This window comes from Pteropus vampyrus, unplaced genomic scaffold (genome assembly GCF_000151845.1).
Source record: "Pteropus vampyrus isolate Shadow unplaced genomic scaffold, Pvam_2.0 Scaffold14, whole genome shotgun sequence".
Taxonomy (NCBI): Eukaryota; Metazoa; Chordata; class Mammalia; order Chiroptera; family Pteropodidae; genus Pteropus; species Pteropus vampyrus.
Genome location: NW_011888795.1, coordinates 6,461,656 through 6,484,580, shown reverse-complemented (window position 1 = coordinate 6,484,580; position 22,925 = coordinate 6,461,656). Strand labels below are relative to the sequence as shown.

General features: G+C 42.5%; 1 protein-coding gene across 14 annotated transcripts in view; it reads left to right on the top strand.

The window, feature by feature from the left end:
- Positions 1–22,925, top strand: part of LPP (LIM domain containing preferred translocation partner in lipoma) — a 640,361-nt gene that overhangs the window by 7,183 nt on the left and 610,253 nt on the right. The window contains exon 2 of one of the 14 annotated variants that reach the window (XM_023525795.1): positions 2,189–2,246. The exons of the other annotated variants lie outside the window; for them this stretch is intronic. The gene's annotated coding sequence lies outside the window, so the exon portion shown is untranslated. The remainder of the gene's footprint in view (positions 1–2,188; positions 2,247–22,925) is intronic. 14 annotated transcript variants of the gene reach the window in all.

The following is a 22,925-nucleotide window of genomic DNA, read 5'->3' as shown; positions in this document are numbered from 1 at the left end:
TTGTTCCCAACTGCTATCCAAGAGATGGGTCAGCAGGATCAGTCTTGTCTTGCAGAGTGTGGGCAAGGGTTCAGGGGGTGGGGGAAACCTTCCCACAGGGTGCTTGGCCTTAAGTGGCAGAGTGAGAATCAGTCTCCTGTATCCAAAGCTCCTGTCCTACTCCTCAGCTTCACTAAGTGAGCGTGAGAAATTGATGTGAAAGTCCTTACACAGGCAAGAACCGTTATTATTTCATTGTGTGCTAATTAGTAACAGTAGCTGCCTGTGTCTGGGACTTTGGAAGGCAACTGAGAATGAGTTTGAAGACTCTTGAGTCCTGAGGATCTGGGCTTTACCATGCCATCATTTTGGCAGTACCATCACCAATAGTTTTTGGTTTAGGAAAAACAAAGACCTGTGTTTGAGCCACCCACACTAGCCCTGTGATCTTAAGCAAGTTCCAGAATATCCCCGACTGAGCCTTAGTTACCTTTAAATAGAGATCATATGATATATCATAGTGCATTTGAGAGAACCAGAGAAATTTTGATGATGTTGCTTTATAAATAATAATATACTGTATAATGTGGCAATTCCTGGTGCCCAGTGTGGTGTCTATAACACAGGGATGGCACTTTGCCTTACTGATGGATATCGTGAGGTTTAGAAGCAGATAGCTCCAAGTTCAAATCCTAGCACTGCCACGTAATGGAGGGTGCTCCCTTGGGTGGTCACAGGCACGACTTGGCTTACTGACTGACTCATTTTTAGACCTCTATTAATGAGGGCACCACTGTTGAGAATAGTGCACTCAGCAAAGTGGAGTGAGTGCCACAGACATTCACAGGCATTCTAGGCTATGCAGACAGATGGTTCATCATCAGAAAATGGCTGCGCAGTATCCCTTCTTCCACTGTGACCATCTCACTCTTTTGGGTTTTGTTTGTGTTGTGTTTTTCAGCCTTGCAGGGTTTGCTTCTGCTGCAGTGATTGCTTGTGTCATGGACTTACATCAAAGCCCCCAGTAGTTCAAATGGAAAATTGGTGGTGAGAGATGGTGTAAGGTCTTCCTCAGAAACTTGTGTGGGAACTTTTCATGGGGCAGGTCAGCGAAAGGATCAGGGCAGGGCAGGGTTATTTCACTGACCTTCAAAAAATGTGCTTTGGACTCGTTCCACCTCCAGTACTGGCATTTTTCCTGCCATAGCCATTGTCAGCATTTCTTAGTCATTCAGGCCATCAGCCAGCTGCCCAGCTGCCACGTTGCAGAGGGTTTCAAGAGGTGGAGGACCTTCTCCATTAGGAGAAGATGGTTGTGGGCAAATGTAGTGTGAGTTCCTTGGCATTTTTAGGAGACCACATTTTGGTTATTAAGGGATTCCTGTCCATAATATTAACCTCAGTTTTCTTATCTGTAAAAATGGCTATTGTAACAATACTGGCTTCAAAGTTAGAGGGACTGTACCTTCTCGTTTTCTCATGATAGCACTGGTTTATGCTTGTGTCCTGGTGTAGTATTAATCGTGACCCCTTTCACTCTCAGAGGTGTTCTCATTTGGTGGATTAATCATATGGTTACCCTTCTTGTGAGCATTGAATGAGGTCATGTATCTAATGCATAAGGCCAGGCCTAAGGTAAAAACCCAACGAACTCTGCTGTTTTGTTAGAGGAGAGGCTGGGTGCTTGAGAAACGTTTTTGTTTCTTGTTTTTTTTTTTGTTTTTTCAGTGAATTATGTTCATAAAGGTAAAGTTTGAGGATGTTTGAAGGGGGAGCCTAGATTGTAGGCACTTAAGAGTTTATTAGGGTTGATAAAACATGTTAATACCTGCTTAAAATATAAGAAAGTGCAACGAGAGAGGTCAAATGAAGAAGTTTTGGAGCATGTGAGTCCACTGGAACATGTGTGGAAGCTTGTTGGGAGGGTCAGACATTGAAGGACAGGAAGGCTTAGTCCTTCCTGTGATGGGGCAGCTGAAATGGCTCTGGCTGCTAATAGTTAAGAAATAAGATTGATTCTCTGTCCCCGTGTGTACTTTAGCTGTTTTTTTTTTTTCTTTTGCAGTTATTTCCCATTCAGTGACCCATCTTGATAAAGATCTCTAACTATAACTGCCAATGCAGTACTAAATTCTGTGCCAAGAGGTCACCAGAGTAAACTGTACTTACTCTTCATGATGACTTTTCACTGACTATGGTTCTTGTTTAGTTTCCAGGAAGAAGAAGAAAAAAAACTTAGATGGCATCTGGAGCTTCTGTCTTGTTTGGTATGAAAAGGAGTCATTTTCAGGAACTGCAGTAGGGAGTTGCCACACAGAGGGCGGGGTGTTCCTTGTCATGGGAAAAGCAAACTCTGGTAGTGAGCCAGAGGGAAAGGGGCAACTTTTCTTAGAATGAGGTGAAAGGTAGGTCAGCTTTCCAGCCGTCTGTCATTTCCAACCTGTAAATCTCTCCTTTTAGCCACAACCTGGCAGCTTTACTTGGAGAATATTAGGGTTCCAGTAATGGCAGCTGGATAGGACCCTAAAGTTACATTTATGCATCTATTTGGCATTTTCTTCTGTTTGTTTATTCAATATCATGTGCCAAGTGTACTTGTGAATGAAGGAGTGAAACTCACCTGAGTTTGGAAGATGGAAACATGAATGCTGTGTGATCCCTGACTCCAAGGATATCACTTAAATAATCAAGACAGTATGTAAAAGTATGTGCAAAGATATCTGGTGGCTCTGACTGGTCGCTGACTAACTCTAGGCACTGGGGGATGAATGGGAATTTGTTTGATGAGCTAGAGAAGGAGAGGGTTGTTAAGCAAGGTTAGTACCATGGACAGAGACATGGAGGTGAGAAAGTGCATGGTGCTTTGGAAAATTTGAGTCTGTGAGGACCTGTTGCCTAGTAGAGAGGCCATGGAGATGAGGGCGAAAAGGTGGCTTGGGACTTAGATTGATGAGGTGTTGACTGCTGCACTGATGAGTTGAGACTGCACTATGGAAGGAATGTTAGGTAGGGAAGTGAGGTGGTTGGATAGGTGCTTTAGGAAAATAACTGCTCATGGTTTGCTGGATGGATTGGAGGGGGTACTGGTGATGGTAAGATGTACTGCAGTAGCTTAGGCAAAACATAAAGCAAGGATGAATTAGGACTGAAGCAGTGGATATGAGGGACATTTCACAGGTAGAATAGAGATCATCCGTTCTCATTTAAACAAGAGTAACTGCATACCCTGAGCAGACGACACATGCAAAGTCTGCAGCTCTGGTCCCAGCATGACCCCACGGTGATCCCATTCTTTGCCTAGTGTCTTTAGAAGGGTGACAGAATGCATGGCTGTTGAGTTAGCTATCTGTCAAGAGGAAGATCTCTACCTAGTTTTATATATTAAGAGTTCCATGAAACCTCTTAATTAATGAAGTTAGCTCTTTTTTAGAGTTATTGAATTTCTAATCACTGGAGATCTTCAAGCAGTGGCTGGTTGAAATATTACAGTGAAAACTCAGGCATTGGTTGAAGAATTGATATACAATGTCTTTGAGGTCTATCAACCGTGACTATTTTTACCTGCCTCTCTCCCCGCTCCCTCTCTTCCCTTCTTAGAAAAGATACTTTTAACAATCTTACTTGGGGGTCCTGTACCCTTTTGCTTCCTCAGGATCATTTTAGCCACACTGGACGAAAGGCAGAGTCAGAAGTAGATGATTAGGCACTAAGAATGGTGGGCTACCGTTCTTGTGGAGTAACGAGGAGCCACTATTTTGGTGCCAGTAAGTTAACACCCACTCATCAGGGAGGTCTTTGTATCCTAGGGCAGCCTGCATGAACTTGATCAAAATGGAATGAATCCACCAGTACCGTTATGACACTGTCACCAGTTGCCATTTTTATAGTTTTTTACAGTTAATCATATGTTTTTCTACAAATTATAGGTAAATCCTCACAATAGTCCTGTGAGTAGTTATTATTATTGTCCAAGTTTTACTGATCAGGAATGTGAAGCTGAGAAAGATTGACTTGCCCAGGGCTCAAGTTGATTAGATGTTGAACTAGGACTTCTATTTGAATTTTCTGTTAGCACAGTTTCAGATTCCTCTTGTTCCCAGCCTGAGAAGATCCTCAAGACAGGCTTTAGCTTCTGTTCATAGTGATATCCTTAACATTTATCGTGGATTCTGATATATTGTAAGAATTTAACAAATGTTAAATTCATATGTTGAATGAACATATGAATGAATAGTCTCAATGAAGTAATAATGACAACTTGAGTTTTAAAAGTATCTTTAGTAATGAAAAGGCTAATTGAGCTCCACTAAACCATCAGTCTGTTATCAAAAGACAGTGAAAAAGAACTCATTTAAAAATACATTTACTCAACTTCATTAAAAACAAACAAACAAAAAACCACCATCAAAACTCTTTAACCTGAATACCTCTCTGATCTTTTATGAGACTGTAACCCTAATCTTAACCCACAAAAAGTGCACGTCCCCTTTTCTGTATGTATACAATGTTTCCTTCCACTTAATATTTTTACCAAAAAGCTCCTCCTTCTTTTTGCCTGGGCTTTGTATTTATTTTTTAAGTAACCAGAGATCTTTTGAAATTGATAAATCCTGCTTTAGGCATTTACCCGTGTGGGCACTAGGATAGTTTTTATTTTAAAGCAATTAAATGTAATTCAGCATCTTAAAAAAATGTAATGATAAACATCGGTGGACAAATAGCTCTTGATCCTTCTAAATTATTTCCTAAAGACAATTATATTTTTCGGCACTTCTACTTTTCCTTACAGTGATTATCTTTTTATCCCTTGTATCTTTTTATCCCAAATGATGTGATGATGTGGTCATCTGACTAGATATCTAATTTCCTCAGGGACTTAGTAGAAAATGCATCATGGTTTGGAGGGTCAGACAGGTTTGGGTTCAAATCATGGCTCCGCCTTTTTTTAGCACACAGCCTTGAATATATATATGGTTGCTCAGCCTCTCTGAAGCTCCCAGTTCCTCATCTGTAGAAGGAGATAATAGTGCCTTCCATATAATGTGATTGTTGAAGGAATTCTGTGGTCAATGTAGAAAAGACCAAAGCTTGCCATGTGATACTATTGAAACAATATTTTCTCTGTCCTCTTTTTTCTTTGTCAGCCCACCAGAGGATAACATACCCCACATCTTTTCCCTTGTTTCCCCATAGAGTATGACCCATAGTAGGCCTTAAATAAATGTTTGTTGACTGGCTAAATAAGTTTTAAGTTCTTTCAAAAGAGAATTATAGACACAAACATACCAAATATTTTTATTACTTTTCATGCAAGTTACCATACAGCTTCCAGAAAGATTGTACTAATTTGTAGATTCATTAGCAGTATGTGAATCTACTTTTTTTCGATATATTCATCAGTATTTAATTTTATAACTTGCATTTTTTGCTAAATTAATATGTAAGAAATGATTTCATTATATTTTTAATTTACATTTCCTTAATTATGAAAAAAATTCCCAAGTAATGGTTTTAGAACTTGTTTCCCTTGTGTGAACTATCAAATGGCAATATATAAAGATAATCTGGGCTAGAGAAGTTTGCTATGAAAGAGCTAAAAATGTTTAGTGTTTTGAGTTGCCTGAACTTTATTTATGTATTACTTTATTCATTTGGTCAATGTCGATTGAGCACCTACTGTGTGGCAGTCACTATTCGAGGGGCTACACGTACTACAAATAAAAAATAAATGAATAAAGTCAGTGATCTCTAGTCCAACCTCCTCATTTAACATATGTGGTCGCCAAGACATGGAAGAGTGAAGTTATTTACCTAAGAGTCATACAGCTTGTTGAGTAGCAAAGCCAACCATTTATTTGAATAGTAACTGTGATTTCAGATGTTTTGTGTAAGTAGCCTTTTAAACCATGGAAACATCTTGGAAAGTTCAGAGTTATGATTTCTAAACAACATCTCCAATGTGTATCTATACTGAGAAAGCTGAGCCCTGATTTTTGATTTAGAAAATATGATCACATGTTTCTTTAGTCTCATATAGAACTCCTTCCCGGATCTCTCTGCCTCTTAAATTTTTAGAATAGGACTAAAAACCAAAATAATTCTGACCCAAGCACTTTGGACCAGCTGTGAACCTTTTTGGACATGTTTTTGGTAAATGGAAAAAAATAGATGACATATTTCTCTATCAAATAAAATAGTCAATTTAGATTTAATAAGGCAGTTATCTTCAAGTAATAAAAATTCAACTAACTTGCCATAACTATCTTGTTTAAAGTCAATTAAGAGCCTCATATTCCTCACTTGCTGGGTAAAATTTAATAGAACTTCAGTTAAGCATTTATTGCTTATTTAATTCAAAATTAAGTTAATCACCACAGTTGGTAACAACCACTGAGTATTTAATTAACATTCAGCAAACTATCTTATTAAGTCTAAATGAGATACAGACAAGTCTTGTTTATCTCCATCAGTCTGCAAGCACCATTTCCCTACCTCCCATCCCAAAGGGCTTTGGTTTTCCCTTGGCTTTCCTCTTCCGATTTGTCATCTTCATTTTCTTCTGGTTGATATCCAGCTTGGGCAAAAAGAAGAGAAGAGGCAGGAGTCCATCATATTATGGGAACTTCTGGCTTGGGGCACAGCTGTGAAACTTCTGTTCCATTCCATTCCATTTTTCAAGAATTATTGAGCACGTTCTTCGTGTAAGACATTCTTTTAAACACTTAAGATATAGAGGAGATCATGTTGACATATTGGGCTTTATTTTCTTATCTTAAGAAATGAGAGGATTGAGTGTAGTTCATTCATTTAACATATATTTATTGGCCTAAGTTTGTAAGGCACTTTGCTGGGTGTCAGGAATACTGTGATGATTTGGACAAGGTCCTTGCTCTTATGGAAGACACACAGTCTAGTATGGAGGTGCAGTAGTAGACATATTGGATAAGGTGCTGCTGTGGGAGCACTGAGGTCTCTTAAGTGCTGTGATTCTGTAAGACAGTGTCTCCCAAAGTGTTAAGAGTGTTCTGTGGCAAAAAGATCCCGTAGCCAAGTAAGTTTGGAGAAATTCAAGTTAAACAAAATTAAATGAGTATTTTTACTATTGGAATTTTCTGAGCCTTTAGTAAACTAATATACATGATGACCTTCCAAGAAGTTTATTTCCCAGTTATTTGACCATAGGCTCCCTGCATCACCACCCTCCTTCCTTTTTTTCCTCAGAACAATTCTTGGGCTTAATGTTCCAATGTACTTTGGAAAAAGCTGCTGTAAGCCATGAATCCTGTCTACCAGAATCTCAGCCTGAGAGGGGTACCTAGGCATAGACCCTAGTAACTGATACAGGGTTGGAAGTTCTAAGTTGTATGAAAGATAAAGTGGGTGATTTCAGACATAGGGATTTCTGGCTGGGGTTGTGGGTGTGTAATCAGAGGAGGCTTTCCTCAAGGAGTAGAGCTAGGCTTGTGAGAGAGATATAATTTGTACAAGCAGAGAGGCCTAGGGGCTTGTTAAAGAGTCACTGGGAGAAGAACAGCTGTGAAAATCTGACATGACCGATTTGCTTGAGACACTCTAACACATGGATACAACTTAGACCAATTTTTCTTATAACCTAAATCTGGAGAGGTAAGAGGCAACAGATTTTTTTGGTGTAGAACTCTGCTTTAGGCCTGGTTCCAGCTGAGTGATTGCCCATCAGCAGAAGTAAGGTATTCTGACACTGTCCGGGGCAGAGCCTCTGCTTGTGAATCACAATCTCTGTTAAGAATGAGTCTTGGCTCTTTTGTGAACTGCTTTATTCTAGTAGATCTAGTTTCCACTTACCCCATAACATACCATTTTCTCCACCTTTCCTTCTTCCCCAGCTTCTCAAATTCTGATGAATCACCTGCGTCATTTTTCATTCTTATTCATCTATATCATCCTTTTCATGTAAGGCAAGCTACCCTTTTATAATCTTCCCGAAAAGTCATTTACTTCATTTAAAATAGTGCTACCGATTTTCTCCTCTAGTAGTAACCAGCAGATGGAACATGCTAGATGAAATGAAGGCTAATCTATACCTCTGGTCCACCATTCCATAGGAGATTTGACCTAAGGCTGTGTTCTCTCAGTACCTACCTTGATATCCATGTCTTTACAGAAAGGAGCACAGGCAAGGAATGGGGAGACTTAGGTTTTACTTCTGGGCACAAGTTTTTCCCTGTCCGAGCCTCGGTTTATCTTTGAAATGTTAGGTGTAGGCTAGATGTACTCTTAGGGACCTTTCAACTAAAAATGGTGAGTGTTAACATTTGCTAAGTCAACATAAGCGGGAGTCAATCTGGATTATTCTATCAGACACATATCTTTGAGCCTGGCAATATGAGGAAATGTGCAATGAGCAAAGCTTTATGCCCATACATAGTAGTCATTCAATGCAAACTGCTTGTTCTATACCCAGCCTTCTTCTGGACTCATTTTCTTTATATTGCCTATTAGTTTTCACTTATATTTCCTTCTCTGCCACTCTAGCTTCTCTCTTCTTTGCTTATAGTCTCCCTACTGTAAATTTTCCTTTTGCATTCTTCTGCTGGAGAGCTCCCTTTCTCCTCATCTCTTGAGGATTCTTTTTTACCTTCTGGCTCTGCCCATGCAGAGTGTCTGCTTCAAAACCTTCTAAAGACAGACAAATGGCTACAAAGGTGGGGCAGATCGGAGAATGGCTGTCCTGGCCAGCTGTACATCTTTCCAGGAGACTGTCTGTTCTTTGGAACCATTTCTTTACTGAATAAATATTGTTCAATAAATGAGACCAAGTCTAGCTCTCAAACATCCCACAGTGGAGGCGAGAAGCTTTCTGATTTCTCCTTGACCCAGGTAGAAACCATAGCCAGCGAGGAATATTATAAATCGGAGAGATTTTTTTTTGCTTTCTAGAAATGAGCAATGCACTGTTAGGTTCTCTGCATGGATTCTTGAGCATCTAGGAAAACTTGTCACATGGAAAGCTTAAGCTTATTTTGAAGAGCCTGCATATTTCATTTCACCATATACCTAGACAGACACTTTAGAGATGTCTTAAAATGTCAGCAGGCAGCCTGGCAAGAAGCAGACCAGAGGACAGAATGTGGGCTGGTGGTTCAAATCTGCAAAGATACTGCGACGGAGAGCACAGGACACAGCACAAGCCCAGAGATATTGTTCACATGTGGAGAGGCAGTGAGATAATGACAGTGAGGTTTGGTTTCACTCCAGTAAAGATTTTCAAAAGTTAGCTACTTCTTTGTATAAAACGTACACTCACCTTTCAGTCTTTGGGATTAGTTCTTTGGATTTCACCAGTTATATATGCCTACTTGAAAAATCCAGAACTCTTTTGAAAGCTTTGATATAAACGTGTAGTGCTAAAGGGCCTGGGCTCTGGAACTAGATTGCATCCTGCCTCTACCATTTAATGCCTCAACTTGTTACTCAATCTCTTTAGGTCTCTGTTGCCTCGTCCATAAAATAGAAGTAATAAAATAACTTATTTCCATGTTATGAGGATTAAACGAATTAGTGCGTATCAAGGCCTTAGAACCAAGCCTGACACATGGTAAGCCCACCTTAACTATTAGCTGCTGTTATTATGTGCTGTCCTTTAAGAGTTAGGAAATTGTGATTTGCGAAAGATATTAGAGATGAGCGGGTCCTTTTTGTCATCTTTTAAAATGAATTTTTAATTTTGAAATGATTTTAGGTTTATCGAAAATAATAAAGATCGCATAGAGAATTTTCACACACAATTTACTCAGTTTCCCTTATTTTTGACATTTAACATTACCATGGTAAATTTTAAATGGTCAAAACTAAGAAATTGACGTTGGACCATTACTATAAACTCCACACTCTCTTTGGGTATTATCAGTTTTCCCATCAACATTCTCTTTCTTTTCCAGAATCCAGTCCAGGGTTCCGCATTGGTCCCTCTGACTGATTGATTTCTCGTCAGTCTTCAAACTTTGCTGCCTCCCCTTCACCACCCAGATCCTTACCCCAAAGCTGGTTTGTTTCCTCTCTGTTGTATGGCTCTAGCACTTGACATTTTATGCCTGTCATTTACCCCCATTGTAATTCTACAGTCTGTCCGCCTCACAAGCATAGGAGCTCCAGGGATTCAGGGACCATGCATAATTTGTTCTCATTGTATCCTCAGCCCTAGCACAGAACCTGGCAGGGAGAAGGTGCTCTGTAAATATTTGTTGAATTAAAAAAAAATTTAGTTGTTATATCTCTGTGGCTTTAAAACTTTCAGGTTTTCTTTCTTTCTTTCTTTCTTTCTTTCTTTCTTTCTTTCTTTCTTTCTTTCTTTCTTTTAATAGCTGGGGAAGGATTATTTATAGTGAAGCCTGTTATGATCTGTAATGTCGAATGAATAAACCGAAGTGGCTGTGGATGAAGTGGGACACAAAGGGACCCACCTTCTAGCTCTCCTCTGCTTTTTCTTTTTTTTCGGAAAGGGCTCTGACAAAGCAGGGCTTAAAAATCAATCACCACAATCCAGCCTCCTTGCTTTCCAAGGAGGAGACTGAGACCCTGAAATGGGGAGTGACAATGTAGGGCGAAGCTGGAAGCCCAGAGCAGGTCAAAAAAGAATTGTGGAAGTGCCCTGATTCTGTCCCTGTTGTTGAATGGATGTGTAAGCGACAGCCAGGGACTCTGAAAGAGCTGAGTTTGGATTCAGGCTCTTCTGCTATACACCTCAGTTTTCCTCATCTGTTAAGCAGGATATACTGTCTGTTTTTATTCTTGGAAGCTTTTATCATACAATACTACATTATGTTGCAGTCTGACTTTCACACAAATTGGATCTCAAAACTTCTTACAAGAATTAAAAATACAAAGTCGTGGGCAGTATGTGTTTTATAAATTACAGAAAACAGTAGTGTAAAGACATGGCATAGTAAGTACAGTTAAGCCTGCGTCAGGCACTGATACTGCGAGGGAGCCGTGGATGAGGCAGTCGAGAAGGCACGGGAACAGGGAAGCCAGATGAGGCGAGCAGGTGCACAGGGTGGTCTGTGCCAGGAAAGAAGGAGGCAACCGTCTCCAGTGGGGAGGGAGAAGCTGAGGGCAGCGAAGGCAGTGGCAGAACCTTGGAGAAGTAAACCTTCTGTATAATCTTCATTTTTAGAGTTAGGGTTAGCATTAGGGTTAGACTTTATTTTTTAAGAGCAGTTTTAGGTTCACAGCAAAATTGAGAGGAAGGTACAGAGATTTCTCATATCCCTCCTGCCCCTGCAAATGCATAACTTCCTCCATTGTCAACATATCCTACCAGAGTGGTACATTTGTCACCATTAATAAATCTACATGGATTGACACATCATTATCACTTTTTGTGTTGTATAGTCTACGGATTTGGACGAATATATGACATGTATCCATCACTGTATCATACAGAGTATTTCCACTGTTCTAAAAGTCCTCTGTCATCTACCTATTTATCTCTTCCTCCTCTACCCTGGCAACCACTGATCTATTTATTGTTCCATGTATATCCTTTTTCCCCCTGACATTCGTGGTCTTTTTGAATGGGACCAATGGATTTTTGGAACCTTATTTCCATTGTTTTCTCTCATTCTTGCCTTTGTCACATCATATCCTCGGATTGGACTGCTGTTCTCTGCCATCATCACCTGTTTGATTCTGAATTGATCTTCAAGGTCCAGCACCTCCTCCAGGAAGCAGACCTTGATTTTCACACAGTGTCCCTAAGCAGGAAATAATTACTTCCTCTATACTCTCCTCCCATTGCCTGTTATCTGTAGTGCTTGCATGAAACTGAGCACTTTCTACCTTCTATTGTAGTTATCTATGTGCCTATCATCTTTTGGGATTTTAACTTCTTGAAGACATTTATTTCTGCCTGGAATATGGCAGACACACAGCGAGTACTTGTTGAATGGATGGACAGTTGCGTGGATGCATGGATGGGTGGATAGATTTGACATCACCCACGCTATGCTCAACTTAATTCTTTTAGAACAGGATTTTAATCGCCTCATCTCTACATGCCCCAGTACCAGCACTGAGAAGGTCCCCTCCCATTCATTCATTCATTCATTCATTCGTTCATTCATATTCCACAGTAGACTCTCAGGTACTATTTTAAGATTGCGGCAATGAGCTACACAGAGATTATTTGTTGATAGTCTGCACATAGAAAATCGTATTCTTTGGGATGTATTTTCATATTTGGCAGGTTTATCTGGATTTTTTTTTTTGACATATAATGACTAAGGATGAAATGATTTGTTTCATCTACATATGTCATTGGAGTATAAAACAAATGTTCTCTCATTCCTTCAGGTGGTTTCTACTGAAAAGATTACTGGGATTAGAAAGGCACAGATTAAATGGTGGTTCCTTAATGACTTGCCTCAGGGATAAACCCCCTTTCCACTTTTTTAAAATATGGTGCCAGGATGCCATAGTGCTTATGGCGTGGCTTCTTTGCTAATGTTTTCACGTATATTTTTTAATATAGTGACAGAATGCATACCGCTGAGGTGGTAAATGGAAAAAAGAAGTGTAGTGGAGTAAACTGTATTAATCACAGTAAGAAGTGTCAGACAAACCCAGATGAGAGATCCCATTGACTTAAGTTCACGCCAGATTGAAATCAGAGGGGCAGAGTTGTGAGGAGTTTGATGATGCTGCATTGAAGAAGCATAAGGTTCTCAGAAAGGTAGAACTGGAAGGATCGTAAAGATCATCTAATCTAGTAGGTCTCAAACTTGAAGGAGCATCAGAGTCATCTTGGAGGGTTTTCTGGACTCCATTCCAGAAACTCTGATGCAGTAGATCGTGAACTTGCATTTCTGACAAGCTCATGGATGGTGCCTATGCTGATGGGAACCACTGACCTAGTCCAATTGCTTGTTCTTTTTTTTTTTTGTTATAGATGGGGAAATGAGACCCAAGATAGGTGAGAAGGACTTGTCGAGAGTCACACAGCTGTCAGGAGCAAAACTAGAGTCAAAACCAGGGATTCTGACTTGCAGTCTGTTCCACGCTGTCACTGGAGACTGTCTAGGAACAATATTATTTTTAGTTCTACTGCAGAGTGATAGCTAACATTCACCAGCTTTGTCTGATCTGGTCACAGACTTGTTTTCCAGCACTTTCCATTTGGTTGTCTCAAACTACATTTTCTTATTCAGTTAACCCACATTTTTGACCACTGCTCTACACCAGGAATTGCATTTGAACTGGAGGTGGTATAGCACTGTGGTAGTCTGAAAGCGTGGGCTTCAGTTAGTCAGAACTTGAGTAAATTACTTTTTCATTTTCTCACCTGAAAATGAGGACAGAAACACCTCCTAGTGCTGAAGGTAAAGTGTTGAGCATGTACCTAGCCCTCAGTGCACACTCTGTGAATGTTAGCTCTTGTCGCAATCATTATTATTGAAGAGAATAAGATGTGATCCCCATTATCTTATGTGTAGGTGGCTTCCTGAACATTGCAATGGACAGAAACTGGGATTAGTGGAACAAACACACATGGCTTGGAATTAGAAAAGCTGAGTTCAAGTCCCAGTTCTGCCACTTATTAGCTGTGTGGTCTTAGTCAGGTCACTTGACCTCTCTGAGCTGTAATTTGAAGCCAGTCAACTTAGTCTAGTAATAGGAGACCATAATGAACAAGCGGAAGGATGGAAATTGGAAAAAGGTAGGAGCCTGTCTACCAGCTACAAGTTTTGGGTTGATGGGGAATGCATCTGAGGTGGGGGCCAGTAGAAGGGGCTGGGTGGCCCACGGCTTGGTGTTGGAAGGGGCGGCAGGCCTGGGGTTTGTCCACTGATGGTTGTCTGGGCTGGCCAGCCCAGAGAAAGCCTTGCTCGAAATGTAGGAGAGATGTCTTCACTCCCATGTCAGGGTCCCCATCAGTAGAGAGCCCCCAGAACTGGGAGGGAGGGCTGGTTGAAGTGAGGTAGGTGCCAGCGTAACTAGGGTATCTGGCCAAGGTGACGGCATCTGCTTTTCACTGGGGCCTTGAGGCACGTTCCCGGTTCTGCACCTTGTGCCAGCCAGCACAGGAGGGTGAAAGACAGTGATGTGATTGACCTCGACACCTTGATTACTGGGTTTATTTAGCAGCAAAGGGATTAGATTAGAAAAGACTAGCTATGACTGCTGTATCTTTCTTGATTGGTTTAGGAGCTGCGAGAGGCCTGCCTAGAAGTTGGGGTGGTACTGGGGAAGATGAAAATAATGTCTTCCTTAAGCCTCAGTTTCTTCATCTGTAAAATGGAAGTGCAGATGTTACCTATTAAATTTGAATTAAGGATTAAAATACTTGTCTTTGGGAAGGCACTTCATGGTTACGAAATGCCAGAGAACTGCATGGTGCTCATATTATTGGGAGGAACCAAAGAGCTGGAGAAGAATGAGGGACGGAGATAGAGCTGCCCACAGGAGTCCAGGGAGCCATCCCTGGGAGGACTGTGACAGCTGCTGCTGGAGGTGGGTCAGGGATGCTGGGAGGATGAGACTGTGTGACGAGTGCGTGAGGTATAAGAGTCCATGAAAATGTTGCCGAACTGAGGCCAGTTCAGTGCACATGCTATTCATTTCATTCCTTTAGAAACAGGTGAGCCCGGGGGCTCTGATGGGGCAGACATTGCAGCACCCTTGGTTAACAAGTGCAAGAAGAGTGAGGCTCCTGTGGTCTCACTGAGACAGGGGTGTCAGGGCAGTGAATGGAGCTCCAGGGTGTCCAGGCTCTCTCCTCGCTTCATAGCCAGCCTGTGCTAGGAGAGACCTTAGGGATTCAGCTCAGTTCACAGGTGGGTAGAGCAAGGCACCTTGGGAAGTCTGTCCCCAGTAAGTGCACCACAGGCTCACAGGAAGTGCCTCATGCTCTTCACAGCCTCCTCCCTTCAGCTCCTCCTCCCTTTTCTCTGGCAGTCTTAACTCTCCACTCCTCCTGAGGCACTACTGGTACTTCTAGATGATCACTCATGTTTTGCCTTTCTCCTCACATCTTCGTTGGCCTTTTTTCTCTGTTGCCCAGGGTCTACTGTGAGCACCTGGCTATTGTTTGCTTTCCAAGGCCTCAGAATATTCCTTTCTTCAGATCACTACTCAAGACAATACAGTATCATTCTTCTAATGTGTGTCTTCTGCCCACATCAGAGTTCTTCTTCTTTTTCTTGTTTTCTTCTTCTTCTTTTTTTTTTTGCTGGTATTAAACCCCCTGTAATCACTTACCTCTATGGTTTCCTTAACTGTGGGTCACACTGTTGGTTAGTGAATGAGAATCCATCAGACGGTTTGCTTTTTGCAAGAGAAGAGTCGTAACTGATTTATGCAGCGGGTAGGGCGTTTGTTGTTTCCGTGTTTATTGCCTGCCATTCCAGGGACTGGAGGCGCAGGTGACTAAGGCACTGTTTCAGCATCTAGGAGGTTGTGGTCTGCACAGGAAACAGACATGCAAACCAAATTGGGGCAACGGGTAAAGTCTCGTACGGGTGTGTGTGTACAGCACGCAGAGGAAGTGCTCCAGCAGCAGAGCTGCCCATCAGTGGCTCTGTGGACATCAAGACATGTTTGGTCACAAAGAAAGAAAAAGAGAGACATTTTTGAAAGGCTTTATGTGGGCCCTACATAGCTTCAATTCTCTGCATTCCTCATTAATCATGGAAGCACGCTGACCCCCAGGGCCACCCCTGAAGCCTGTGCTGAAGCTTCCACAGTGGCCTCCTTTTAGGTTGCCTCTAACTTCAGAGTAGAGGTTCCTTCTCTGGCTTTTACGTGTACCCCTCTGACAGGCAGTCCTCCATCTTAGCACTGTACTCTCCTCCCAGGCTCCTGCCTCAGCTCTCGACCTCATTTCTTGCTTTGGCCTCTGTGCCACTGGGAGCTTAGAAGGCTGTCCAGGCTGGCGTGTCTCCCTTGGTTTCCCCTGTGATTCCAGAGCCCCTGCCCTCCTAGAGTGGCTGTATCTTGGAAACACTCGTTTGCCCAATGTGTTGCTCAGTTCTTACAGTTTCCTACTTTGCTCCGATATTTCCATTTAAAGCCCTCTTGAGCAGGTCTGAGTGTCTCCTGCCAGCAGCATTCCTTCTGGTTTACGAGAACCCCATTTCTCACCTTGCCAGTAATCTAGCACGGAGGGGACTTCAGCACAGCCTCTCTGCAGCCTATTCCATCCTCTAAGAGCATGACCTCTGGCTGGAGAAATGACCATCCTGGCCCTTATACGTGTACCTCTGACAGGCGGCCCTCTGTCTTGTCCTCCGCATGTAAGGCTTTTTTATTCTTCCTTTCCCTGCTTTCTACTCAGACTCATCCTTCCCGCCTTGGGTCCATTGAGCAGACAATGGCACCTCTAGGCCTTGTCCTCCTTTGCTTGGCACCTGTGCCTAATGATCGGAATGTAGCAAGTTGGTGGATCTACTTTTAGGAGGAAATCAGAATGGCCCTCTAGCAATGCCTGGAACAATAAGAACGTGTTGGTTTGATTTCCCAATTAATTTTATTCCTGTGCACAAATATATGCATAACCCTGTTGGGAGAAAATTAAGGAGAACTGTTTTGTGACTGAGTGGAAGACACTTACCTGTCAGTTCTCTTGCCCAGTACAGGCTTTTGTGGCGGTCCCCGACTCTGCTTTAGGGAAAGTATCTCTCCTCCAGCTTCCTCCTGCCTTCTCAGTCACCATCTCCTACAGCCTGTAGGTAAAATCCTTTCACTTGCACACCTTCACCTTGCCATCATCTGACCTTGCCTCGGTTCCAGGATTGTCTCCTGCCATCCCCTGCCCGTCACACTCTATGTTTTAGCTACCCTGAGTGTGTTATTGGTCACATCATCTTGCATGCTTGTGAGTCTTGGCATGCGCTTTCCTGTTGGCCCAAGGGCCCTTCATTTCTCTCTGGTAAAGCCTGCTCATCCCTCAAAATACAGCACAGATGTCTCTTCCTCTTGAGTTTCCTCTCAATCCCTTAGAAAGAATTGAAAGCAAAAATAAACCCAAATTTTATTACAGTGTATGTGGTATTGTTCTAAGAGTAGTAAAGCTCATAATAAAATATTTCAAATATAGAGAACCAAATAAAGAAGGAAATGAGAATCACTTGTAAATCCACTATCTAGATACACACACCGTTTATGGTTTTAATATTCTTGAGTAGTTTCTTTAATTATTTTTTGCGCATTTGCATTTTACTGACTTGTCTCATTGTATATACAGTTTTTGCATATTGCCATTTCACCAAATAAAAGAATGTGAGCATCGTCTCATGGCACTAGGAATTCTTCATACGTGTAGTTTTTGACAAATGAATATTATTCCATCTTAGGAATATACCATAATTTTTTAATCATCTATTTTTGGTAGCTGACGTTTGAATTTCTAATTTTTCATTATTGTAAATTGCACTGTGATGACTATCCTTTTTATGAAATTCTTTATCTGCGTCTGATTATTTTCTAAGATAGATTACTAGGACATAAAATTGCTTACTCAAAGGACAAGAACTTTTTTAACCCTTAATTTCAAAATAACTCACGGACACCAAAGAATATTAGGAACATATGGAAAAGCACAGAGAAGAAAATAAAAACCACCTGTAGCCACTTGCAATAACCAACATGAAATCTGATGTATAATTATATCTGTATATCTCTCTATCTTTCTAGCCTAGGGATCAGAAAATATTTTCTGTAAAGGGCCAGATAGTAAATATTTTAGGCTCTGCGGGCCTTACAGTCTGTGTCATATATTCTTCTTCTTTTCTTTAAACTTAAAAATATAAAAACCAGGATCCTGGCTTATGGGTCATACAGATAGAGTTTGCTGACCTGGTTCTTGCCTTCACATGGGACCATGTTGTACATACTATTTTCTAATTGTTCTCCTCCATAATGTAAGTACCTCCTCACTGTTCCTCATGGTTTTCTGTTTCATGCTTCCAAATATTATAAATGGCTTCTTGCTGGAGTGCTCATGGCACCTTGGCTATGCCTCTGATATAGAATTTAAAGCATGTTTTATTGTGAATATATGCTGGACTGTCTCTTTCTTGTGTCTTGTTTATCTTTGTCTTTCCAGCCCCAGCACAGTGTCTGAGAGGCATATAGTAGCTGCCCAGAAAATTTGTGGGCAAATTTACCCCTTCAAAATGACTGTGCTCAGAACATTGCTATTTAAAGGTTTGTTTCTTGGGCCAGTAGCTTCAGTATCACATGAGACTTTTTAAAAATGAAGAATCTCAGCCCCACCCCAGAATCCGCATCTCAACAAGTCCTTCAAGTGATGTGGGGCTTACCTATGCACAGTAAGGTTTGGGAAGCACTGCTCTAGAGCTTAGCTCTGCTCTTTTGGGCATGTACGTATTTACAGGCATCCCCTTCCCATTCTTTCCATTGGTAATGGACCATGGGTGTTTTTAAATTCAGAAATGGGCCCGATAGGCCTGCGCAATTTGTTTTCCATATGGCACCTGCTGCCATCTTTCCTAGTGGAGCCTGTGTGGCTGCCGTTGCTTTTGGCAGGGGATAGATGTGATAGTGCAGTGAAAAGAGGAAACATTTTAGTATCTGTTGTGTGCCAGACCTAACGCGATGCATGGTGGTCTCAGCTGAAGGGGATGTGTGGGTCTTTAAGTCCAATGATTCTTAACCGTCAGAATAAGCCAGAGAATTTAAAAAATATATTCATACCCCCTATCCCCAACCCTCCAATCTTAATCTCTGAGAGATAGGCTAGGTCACAGGTACTTAGGAAGAATTCCCCAAGTGTTTCTCTCAGGCATCCCTGGTTAAAGATCCAGCAGTCTAGGCCAGTATCCTGCTGTATAATTGAAGAAGGTCACTCAGCCTCCCAAGGTCACAGATTTTAGTGCACAGCCAGGACTGGATCCCATGTCTTTTGCTTGAGAACACACTTCTCAGCACCCTGAACTGCTTGCCAGCCTACAGAAGGGTAGGAAGTGGAACTGGGCGAAGAGGTTGCACCCTTGCCCTTGGTGCTCTGAGGCAGATGTGTCACAATGTGGTGAGTGACTTGGCAGCCTGACTGTAGAGAACAGTCACCAAGTCACGCGCTATTCCTCCCATTCCCTCTCCACCTTTGCCCTCCTTCTTGGTGTCTGTTTTTGGGGCTATGATTGGAGATGCTTGAGCAGTGTCGACAGCTCCCAGTGACCGAGGCAGCTGCTGTGGCATCTGGTGTCCTCTGTCACCTTTGTAGAGTGGTGGATGGTACCCTTACAAGCAGTAGCAAAATAATCTGCCTTTTCTCTGTTTGTCCACTGTCTTCTCAATGCCAGTGTTTTGAATGGGAAGCCTGGTCAGACCGTGCTTTCCTTCGTGCCAGCCAGCGGCAAACAGAACAGGATGTTGGCTGAGGCTTTGCAAAGACATCGACAGGTGTACAGACACCATGGAGAGGCCAGGGGTGTGATCAGCACTCTGTTTACGTGGCAAGCTGGAATGGGAGACAGGAATAGAACTGATTGCCATGATAGCTGCCATTTATGGAGTGCTCATTGTGCTCGACACTTAGCCTGAGTTATATTTCTGTTACTCCTTTAACAGCCATGTGAGGCCTAGGGAGGTTCAAAGCCTTTCTCCAAGTGGCGGGCTGGGATATGAACCCAGTTCTACTTGATTTCAAAGTCCAGATCTTAGCTGTCATGCGACATTGCTTCCTCAGCTGGTCCTGTGCTTGCCCCGCCCCCCACCTGCCCTTCCTAAGGATTTAACCGAAACACCCATGGAGATAGATTGAACTCAGTATTTAAGGACATGTTGTTAGAGATATCCCAAAATTGTTTTGAGTGGTGGAAGATTTCTGGTCCTTGGAGGTATTCAAAGAGAGGCCGTGTGCTGCTTGGTGGGAGACTGTCAGATGAGGATTTAACTGACTAAGATGTTCTGACTGGAGGATCCAGTCACAAAACAATAGAAAGTACATTAAGTAAAAATGAGTAGATTGGGCACTGGTGAGGCGTGGTTTTTGATTTTTGTATGGCCTACTTCCAGCCATGAGAGCTGTGCTTTGATGCTTGCTGAGTGCCTGCGATGTGCCGTGACTGTTAGGCTCTTGGGTGCTCTGGGCATAAGGACCTGCCTGCAGGGAACTCCCCATTCACTAGGGGTCAGGGGACATGCGCCCATGAATAGATAAACTATCCAAGACCAGCCAGTGTGGGGCAGGTGATAAGAGTGTGCCTTGGGAGCTTAGAAGAAGGGGTGAGTTCTATGAGCAGGAAATTGTGCTCTTTTAATATTGAACTTGAACTGGGCTTTGAAGGATGTGTAGACTCCTTCAGGTTAAGCACATTAAGCCGTATGCTGGGAAGGCAAGTCGGGCCCTAGTGTGGCGGGCCTTGGATGATAAGGAGTTGAAGAGTGAGTCTCTTGAACTGCTTCCTAAAGTTAATAGGGATCTGTCAAACCAGTTTTTTCAGGGTGGTGGAGAAAGAATAGAAGTGCCTTCTCTAATTCCGTGAGCATTCGCTGTGTGGCTGCTATGGCTGCTGCTAGCAGAGTCGACCTCTAAGGATGAGCAGGAATGAGCCAGAAGGGGTGGGCAGGGGTCTGCCAGGAAGAGGGAGCTGTGAGATAAGAGCGTGGATGAGAATTGGTTATCTCAGTGAGTTTGAGGTGTGGAAGGGTTGCATATCTCTTTGCTCTCCTTGATCTTGACAAAGCTGGAGGACTTAGATTCAGTGCCTTGGTGTGTGGAGCCAGAAAGAGCTGGGAAATTACCAGTACTTTGGTCTCTCTTGGTCTATCTGGTACCTTCTAGTAATTGGAAGCCCAGGAAGAGAAGTGACTTGAAGGTCTTGGAACAAGTTCCATTTTATCTCTCTCCCTGCTTCCCCCTTTAGCATGAAGTAGATTTCACTGTGTATTACTACCTATCAGGTACTTTACTTTCCTCCCACCACTTCTATCTGGTTGCAGTGCTGAGAGAATTGAAGACTGTGTTTTGGCATTCTGTGAGAACAGTCCAGGAATGCGGGCTTGTGGGAAATACGCGTTGCTGCCGACGAGGAGCCTGGGAATCAGTGGATGGCATGGTTTTTGCTGTGCCAGCACTTGTTTAACAATTTGCTTGTCTGTGTCCTCTCATTAAGCTGATTCGTTTGAGAGCAGCCTCCAGGTGTTATTCAGCTCTGTTTCCAGGCACTTCACACAGCATTGTGCCCATGTCTACTAATTACTCAGTATGTTTTTGCCAGATGTGTGAGTTAAGGACTTTTCTCGTCTGCCTTCATAGGCTCATCCCCAAAGTAAGTTATTTCTTACCTCCTAGGAGAGTAGAAGGTCATTAAGGATAGGTGAGAGAATATCTGGAAAGTACCCTTACATTGATGATCTAGAAAGTTTTGAAGAGTTCCTAGACAATTCTCATGGAAGTATCTGGGTGGTAGCTGATAGCCAGGTGAACACTTGCTAACGTGTAGTAAACTTATAAACAAAGGCCAAGGCATGCAGCACACAACTATATTTAAGTAGCAGATCTCAGTATCAACCTTGGTTCAGATGTCATGCTGTCCAAGTAAAGGGCTAGGAGTGTTCATGTGTCTATAAGAAGGGCTGAGGTAAGAGAAAATGATCAATGAATGTGATGTAGGAAGGACAATCCTTAGACTCTTTTCTCAGTTAAACTGTAAACTTTTTTTTTTTTTTTTACAAAATAGCAAAACAGCATCCCTAAATCATGGAGTTGCCACTTGTAATGGGGAAATTGGCCCATCTCTTAGCTGAGTTAAATCTCAAATCTTTTTTTCATGACAAGGACGTGATTCGGTCCTATTTGAAACCTCTCTTCCCTGGGGCCTCTTCTCCTTCCCAAACGGAGAAGGTGTCAGTCTTGTCAAGTTTATGCGGAAAGGTATTTTTTGTTGGATAGTCAGGGGAAAAAAGCAGATGGACACAGAACTGCAGAAGGCAGACCTCCCTGTGCAGTGTTTTGAGAGACGTGTTAGATAGAGCTGTTGCCCCAGACCACTCACTCAAGAAGCCTGGCTGTGTTTAGAGGGTCTCAGGAAGACAGATGCTGAGATGTGACATGGGCCTGAAGCTGGAGCTCCTGACTCCCTAGGCTCATGGCGACAGAGCTCAGACCTGTGGGTTTTTGGTGGGTCGTGCTGTGTGATCTTTTCCTACTTAAGAAAGCAAGGACCCTACAAAGTGTGAAATCCTGGGAGATGAATGCCACATCAGTGCCCAGGTTCTGAAAGGCTCCAAATGCTGTGATGGTGACAGCTAATATGTTGGACATTATGAGAGGGAGTCATTAAAACACAGGCACAGGAGCACCCTGAAGTTTGGGAATTCCTAAAGTGGGAGCCCTCGAGAGTGCTGTTCTGAGAAATGTTTGCCCCTGGTCACTGGCGAATCTCCTTAGCCTCGATTGCAGAGATGCTTTCTTTTTCTACTCCTTTTGGTGGCACAGGGAAAAAAGGGTTGGGTTTTAGAGCCAAAACGGCCTGATTTTGAGTTTGTACTGTCACTTTACAGTTCTGCGATCTTGGGAATGTTGTTTCTCCCCATTGTAAAATAGAGGAAAAATATTCTTACCCGGTAGGATGGTTGCAGGGGTTGGAGAGGAAGCCTACGAAGAGTCTGTGCTGGCATGTGGGGGGCACCCGATAAATGAGAGCCATTCGCATTAATCTTCTTTACTTGCCCTTGTTCTACCCACAGTGGATGACTCTCTTTTCCTCCCGGTTTGTGCCTTTGCTCGTGTAATTTTCACCTTGTAGAAAGCCACCTCACCGTCACATGTTTGTATTATTTTCATTTGTTCCAGTTAAGCTTTTGCATGGCCTCCCCAGGCATTCCAGCAGGCAGTGGCCTCTTTCCATCCTTCTCTCTTGATATGGATTGTTTCTTCTCTAGCGATGAGAACTATGAGTTTATGCCTATCTCCCCTGTCAGTTCCGTGAGGGCAGGTTCGG